At 43.6% G+C, this 7,970-nt stretch overlaps 1 long non-coding RNA gene across 1 annotated transcript; it reads right to left on the reverse strand.

Moving 5' to 3' along the window:
- Positions 1-5,657: 5,657 nt before the first annotated feature.
- LOC106813356 lies at positions 5,658-6,277 on the reverse strand. Its single transcript, XR_001394456.1, has 2 exons — positions 6,123-6,277; positions 5,658-5,927 (listed from the first exon to the last, which is right to left on the reverse strand). It is a non-coding gene; the product is annotated as an uncharacterized LOC106813356 (long non-coding RNA).
- Between the last annotated feature and the right edge of the window lie 1,693 nt (positions 6,278-7,970).

A 7,970-nucleotide genomic window follows, 5' to 3' on the forward strand; every position in this document is an offset into this window, starting at 1 on the left:
GAATCACGCACTCACACACTCCGACCAGTCAATATGTATGCGTGTACGTGTGCGTTTAAAGTGTGTGCGCGCCCCTGATGTGGCGTGTAAATGTCGTATGTGCTGTGGCGTGGGTGGTCCGTGGGGTGGGTGGGTGCGTAGGCGTGCGTGCGTAGGCGTGCGTTAAATACGCTTACGTACGGTATGCCGTGTGTGTGCCAGTGTGCGTGTATGTGTGTCGCGCATGCCCCGTATCGTGTGGAATGGCCGTGCGTGCTCGCTGATGTGTGATGTGTGGTGCGGCGCGCCAGTGTGTGTGATGTGTGTATGCGCGCGTGTGTGTGATGCCCTGTGCTGTGTGAATTGTCTCAACGGAAATTTTGACGTTCAACAAAATGCCACTCCTGGGACACTCAAATCGCCGATTTCCCCCTGATCGAGAGATTCATGATCAGAGATTATTCGCGAATCCGGGAAATCGGGCGATTTGACCAGTCGCAGGGATCGATTTTGAAAACGTCAAAATGCGTTGAGAAAATTTTGGGGGGGGGAAGAAAAAATTGAATTAATATCCTTCAATCATACCTGACACGCTCAGCACTGACAGCGAGGTCAAACAGCGGGTGTTACAGATACGCCAGTGTGTTATACGCGCCTGCCCGCTAGGGCGTACGATGTACGCCGAAGTCATTGGCAAGCAGTATGGCATCGCTGTTTGTGCATAATTCCGATTTTTGTTTTTATGGTTGATTTTATCGGCATCATAACATTCGATTTTATCAAGGCATATAACATTGATTTATCACATATATCGATTCGATTTATCAAATATAACATTCGATTTAAATCACATATAAATGCGATTTATCGCATGATTATTTGATTTATTATCAGAAAAGAGAATTCGAATGATTCGATGCGTGAATCGAATGATTCGACTGCGTGAAGTCGAATGATTCGATGGCGTTGAATCGAATGCATGCATCGAAATGATTCGATTTCACCATCGAATGAATTCGATTTCACGCATCGCAGTGATTTCGATCACGCATTCGAATGATTCTGATTCAACTGCATCGAATGATGGGCAATCGAAATGCATTCGATGCGTGAATCAAATGATTCGATGCGTGAATCGAATGCTTCGATCGTGAATCGAATGATGCCTCAAATCATTCGAATTCGCGCATCGAATCATTCGATTCACCCGCATCGAGATGATTCGATGCGTGAATCGAATGATTCGATGGCGTGAGAATCGAATTGATTCGTGCGTGAATCGAATCAAATTCAAATGCGTTGAATCGAATGAAATGCATCGAATATTCGATGCACGCATCGAATGATTCGAATCTGAAATTTATACCTTTGCCCACGTTTCGAATTCTAGAGCCATCTATCAAAACTTATACAATACAGTCTACTTCCTCCACATTCTCCACTCTCCCTCTAGCTCCTCCGTTTCTTCTGGCGCCATCCTCTAACAATCCATGCCCTACTCAAAAATACTAAGAATAGATTGTAACATTATTATTTTTTTGATATAGTTTGTGTTATTGTATAAGTTGTTGATAGATGGCGGCTAGAATTCGGAAACGTGGCAAGGTATAAATTTCAGGATCGCATTCAATTCCCGAAATTGCGTGAATCGCGAATGATTCGATGCATTCATTCGATTCACGCATTGAATTGATTCGATTCACTGCATGAATCATTTCGATCACGCATCGAATCATTCGATTCACGCAATCGATCAATTCGATCACGAATCGAATGAATTCGATGCATCAATTGCGATGCGTGAATCGCGAATGCTTTCGATGCGCCGAATACGAATGATTCGATGCATCCATTCGAGTTCGACGCATCGAATCCTGTCGATTTCACGCATCGAATCATTCGATTACGCATCGAATATTCGATTCAGCATCAAATCATTCGATTGATGCATCGCGAATGATTCGACTTCATCCATACGAATGCTGCATTCGAATCATTCGATGCGTTAATCGAATCATTCGATGCGTGAATCGAATGATCGATGCGTGAATCGAAATGATTTGCGATGCGTGAATCGAATGATTCGATGCGTCGAATCGGAATGATTTCGATCCGTGAAATCGAAATGATGCATCGACTAATTCGATCTCACGGGCATCGAATGAATGCAATCGAATCATTCAATTCCACGGGCATCGAATAAATTTGAATCGAATTATGAAACAGAATACACACCATGAAAGCAGGGTTGTCGATTGATGTTACGGGCGATGATTGTTTCAATGTCTATGGCGGCGAATGCGAAAGCCGTGTGGGGTTTGTCTATATTCAGCCGCGGTACAGGAAGATAATTGCAATATTTATTTCACGTGGTTTGTGTTATATAACGCAAATCAGATTGTAATCCGTGGTGAAGAAGGAAGGGAGAAGCTGTTGGAGAAGGAGGAGGGAGAAGAGAAGGGTGGTGAGAAAGTGGCAGGGAGGTGCGCTATCTCCCTGGCACCACCTTCTGCCCTTCTCCACCACCCTTCACCACCACCTCGTTCCTCCCCGACGCACCTCCACTCCTTCTTCCACAGCTTTAATTCTCCTTCTTCCGCTTCTTCATTCTCCACCCAGCTTTCTCCCCCTTCCTCTCCACCAGCTTCTCCCTCCTCCTTCTCACCAACCTTTTCCCTTCTCGACCCTTCTCCTTCTCGCACAGCTTCTCACCCTCCTTCTTCCACTAGCCTTCTGCCCCCTCCTCACACCTTCTCCCCTTTCTCCTTCTCCTCCTTCTCCACACCAGCTTTCCTCCCGGCTCCTCTTTCTCCACCACCTTCCTCCCGCTTCCTCTCCTCACCATCTATCTTCACAGGCTGGAAAGTGAACGTCAGCGGAATCACGCGATTACATCTTGATTGGTTTATATACAACAAACCACGTGACGAAAATATGCAAAATTATCTCCTGTATCGGCCTGAATGATCGACAAACCGGCTGCCCGTGTGTGGAGCATGTTTTATGACTTGCGTAGGAGTGAGAGGCGCCATGGGAGGGGAGAACGAAAGTAAAAACGAAAACCGGTAAGCTCCCTCTTCCTATCATTTTATCCTATGAGGGGTTGATAATCTATGAAGGTCTGTAATTGATAAATTATTATGATTATTATTATATACTTATAATTAGTAAGGTTCTTAACGATTGAAAGGTCTGTCATTATGAACGCCCTGATCCTATCAACTGCAGATTGTTCATGATCAGGATAGTTACATACCCCTCATTTTGCTGGCGGAACTCCTATTTCTTATCCCTGGTATAGTGTACAATACGTTTGTAGTATTTTATTGAGAAATGCTGGATGTACAGGAAATACGATCTACCAAGAAATCAAGTAAGTCATGTGTTTTAGGAAGAATATATGAAGGTCTGAAAAGCATAAAAATCGATGACTTACTTACGCGTCTTTCACAGGCACTACACAGGTACACGAGGCACTTAGAGCGTTTCAATAAAATATAATGGCCTAAATAAATCTATTTTACTGTAACCAAAGTCTTACTGTTCTCTTACTTTCTATCACCTATTATTTGCCGACAATATCCTGTAAATGCCGTCCAAAATGCTTCATCTGCAAAACACTGTCACACGCTGGCCGCCGCACGCTAGCTGTGCACACTGACACATAAAATATATAGTTATTTTTATATATATACGTATATATATATTTAAAAAAAAAAATATATTTATATATATATACTATATATTTATAGCGTACTTGTGTGTTGCACCCAGATGAGCATTTGGCCGGCATTTACAGGTGATTATAGGCGAGATAGAGTAGAGAAACCATTAAGACATTGGAAGTAAATACATTTCGGTGTTTATTTGCCTTTTTTTTATTGAGATGTTCCAAGTGCCTGTGTTCGTCGACGCCGTGATCGCGTGTGATTCACGTACTGTGAATCTGTGATTGTACTGTGATTATCATGCGGATTTGGCAGTCTTAAAATTTGGTGCGGGTTTCCGATGAATGCCGAAGTTTCATCGGGCACATAAAAATTGCCTCCAAAAGTCACTTTACGATCGAAAAATCGCGTTCTAACGTAACGGGGAATGTATGTCGCGGGGAAAACGCCCAGAAGGGGCCCAGCTCGATTTCGGGTGAGCACACGCGGCACGGTTTTCGGAGCGAAGATACGAAAAACGACACTTCGGCTATTTCTACTATTATATAGTAGATGTAACACACATATATACCTTACTGACCTTACCTTAACTACCATTATGAATTTGTCTATAACATATGCGGCACCAGCCAATGTCCGCGCGGCACGGATCCCGATAGAGGAGCGTACGTCCCAGTGGGGGCGGGGGGGGGGGGGGTGTGAATGCCTGCCTGGTGAATAGAGGGCCACGAAATAATAACAAAGAGGTGTGATAAGAAGCCGTGGAAAACCAGGCTTAAAAAGGCTGATAAAGGGCTGGAAAATACCATGGTTTTTTGTGTTTTTTTTTAAAGGTTGTAAAATGGTAACGTTAGCGTACAGCCTCAATAATCCGAGGACAAACCAGCGCGCACACGATGCACCCATGCACACACACCCTACACCCACACCATCCACGACACACCTACACCCACACCCACATACACACCCAGCACTCCCCCACATGCCCATGCACACGTTCGTAAACATTCCCATGCAAACAATGCACAAACACATTGAAGGACAAAAATGTCACCATGTGTTGTGTACGGGGCGTTCGACAAATAGCTCAAGGACCGCCGTCTGTCCCAAACGAAATTAATGGCGTTTGTCTGGTAGTGGTTCGCATCGAGTTTACAGCTATGGCTGAAGTTCTGGCCCCCCTCCACACGCACGCACATACACATACACACGCACACGCATACGCACACGCACACGCACACCCAACCCACACGCCGACGGCACAACGCACACGCTACACCACACGCACCCAACCCGACACACGCACACACGCACGTACGCCGCACGCGCAGCGTGCGCCCCACACCACACGCCGCGCGCACGCACGACGCACGCCCCAACGCACACGCACGCGACGCACGCACACACACAGGCCACACACACATTCAGGGCATGCAGCACCACACACACGCGTTTGACGTTTTCTTTGGTATAATGTTATATTCAAAAAATGATGTACGCGATTGTTTTTTTAACATTATTGTTAATATACACAAATGCAGCACACAGTACTTGCACAGATATATACTTACTATTCATTTCGTTTATATCGTTGTATATTTGTTTGTTTTATTATTATTGACGATTATAGTACATGCGATGCGGTCTATACCACGGAAATATCAAAATATTTTTAAGTTATGATATAATTTGGAAAGATGCCGTTTTAACTGGTGATATCAACAGCAAGCAAAAGACTGTCCTGTAGGTGCACTCTTATCGTGATAGATCATGAACGTCTGAAGATTTACACAGGTTTTATATTATATATGTTTGTCTCTATGAAGAAGATTACAATAGATAGTCTGTCTAATATATGGATCTGTCTATGTCATAAACATATGCGTCTGTCTATATATATATTGATAGTTTGTCTATTATATTACTCCTGTAAATGTATGTGTATTAGCATTCATGTTCCTATTACGAAGTACAATCATTCGGATCAGTAATTATAATAATACACATAAATTGCTTTTCGATAAACGTTTTAGGAATTTATTTGAGCCAATGTTTATATTAAGCTAATTCTACATTCAGGTATTTATATAAATTCTACAAATTATTGGTAGAATTTCACGCTTTGTCCCGATATGGGGGTGAGATGTGAACATTTTGTTCTCAGCGCTTACTATATATTGCTTATGGAATGACGGTAAAATTGTAAAATATTTACACTATCATCAGCATTCTCTATTTTGAACGGAATTCCATGAGTCATGTCTGTACTCGAGCATCTACCTGAAAAAGGAAAACCATTCATGCGTAATGCACAATACTTGATAGCTTATGAGTACTTGTTGAGATAGACACAATTTAAACATCGTATATAGGATGGTTACTCTACTATTAAATATGTTAGCAGGTATATGCCCATAGCTTATTATGTAGCTTTCCGCGTCACGACCGTTGATTGGTATAAGCGATCGTACTTACGTATAGTGTCGATATCAAATCTTCTAGCCGTAATAACTTCCTCTGTAACCCTGTCCACCATAGCGGCCGTGTCCACCATAGTTGCGGCCGTATCCACCATAGTTGCGGCCGTATCCACCATAGTTGCGCCCGTATCCACCATAGTTGCGAGGCCCCTGATTGGTCGGCTGCTAGGAGACCCCTGATTGGTCGGCTGCTAGGATGCCCATGATTGGTCGGCTGCCACGAGGCCCCTGATTGGTCGGTTGCCACAAGGCCCCTGATTGGTCGGCTGCTAGGATGCCCCTGATTTGTCGGCTGCCACGAGGCCCCTGATTGGTCAGATGCCTCAAGGCCCCTGATTGGTCGGCTGCTTCGAGGCCCCTGATTCGTTGGCTGTTAAAAGGCTACTGATTGGTCGGCTGTTACGAAGCCCCTGTTTGGTCGGCTGCTAAGAGGCCCCTTATTGGTCGGCTGCTTCGAGGCCCCTGATTGGTTGGCTGCTAGGAGGCCCCTGATTGGTCGGCTGCTACAAGGCCCCTAATTGTTTGGCGGCTACGAGGCCTCTAATTGGTCGGCTGCTACGAGGCCCCTGATTGGTTGGCTGCTACGTGGTTCCTGATTGGTCGGCTGCTAGGAGGCCCCTAATTGGTCGGTTGCTAGAAGGCCCCTGATTGGTCGGCTGCTATGAGTCCCAGAATTGGTCGGCTGCTACGAAGCCCCTGATTGGCCAGCTGCTGCAAAGCCCCTGATTGGTCTTCTGCTGCTGCTTCTGCTCCATATACCGTAATAATATAATCAATATGTAATAAGTAAATGCATGGATTATAAATATTATAAGCCAAAACATGAAGAGTTTTACATTTTTGTTCAATAATTGGCGCTTTAATAGAAAACCATCAGGAACACAATTATTACGTATAAGTTACACATTTATAATGCCGGTTACATCTATGTGTTACGTTTGATATTAAATCATAATACAATTATTCTAATACAGCTTCCGAACAACAACTTAGATAACAATATTGTTTATATAACCTGTTTGCCTCCAAATAAATATTTTGACATATAGCACATATATCGCCCAATTAATATACTAGTCAAAGGCAAATCCCATTATTTTTGCCTATTGCACTGACTCATGCAACCATTTTTGCAATTTGAAGATATCTATACTGAATAAATTACTGCTGTAGTATCAGTATCGATACATTCGAATACTTTGAGCATTTTGTAACTTAATTGGATATATATTGTTGAAGTTGTAGCCAAAATCCGAAGAGTGGCATAATACAACACCTTCGCCAACAGGTGGCGCTGTTCGATTAGCACAATCAGAGCCGTATATAAAGATATTATATAGATCAGTGGTGGGCAAACTTTTCAAAGCGAGGGCCGCATCAGTGGGCCATGAAAAGTCAAAGGGCTGCACCTTCTAAAATCGGGCGGTGCGCTCTAAGATAATACGTGCGTTTTGCCTCAAGGGCGCCATCTCTGGACCATAATTAGCTGAAATGGCGTTGCAGAGCGAACCAGAGACAATAGAACACTAATCTGCATGACACTGAAAAAGTCTGTCTCGGTTCAAGCACAAACATGTTGACTTTCCAAAAAATTCATTGATTTAAAAAAAAAATTATTTTTTTTATTTTATTTGCTGCAGGCTTCCGCGGGCCGCACAGAGCTCAGTAGAGGGCCGCAGTTTGCCCACCCCTGATATAGATTATAGAGTCTCTATATACGGCTCTGAGCACAATGTCAGAAAATCCTTAGAAACGCATGTAGTACGTACCCGTGTGCAATGTTTCACAATTCTGCCCAAAGCGAAAAATTCATGTGCTTATGCATTTCGCCTTACTATACGGA

This window comes from Priapulus caudatus, unplaced genomic scaffold (genome assembly GCF_000485595.1).
Source record: "Priapulus caudatus unplaced genomic scaffold, Priapulus_caudatus-5.0.1 Scaffold759, whole genome shotgun sequence".
NCBI lineage: Eukaryota > Metazoa > Priapulida > Priapulimorpha > Priapulimorphida > Priapulidae > Priapulus > Priapulus caudatus.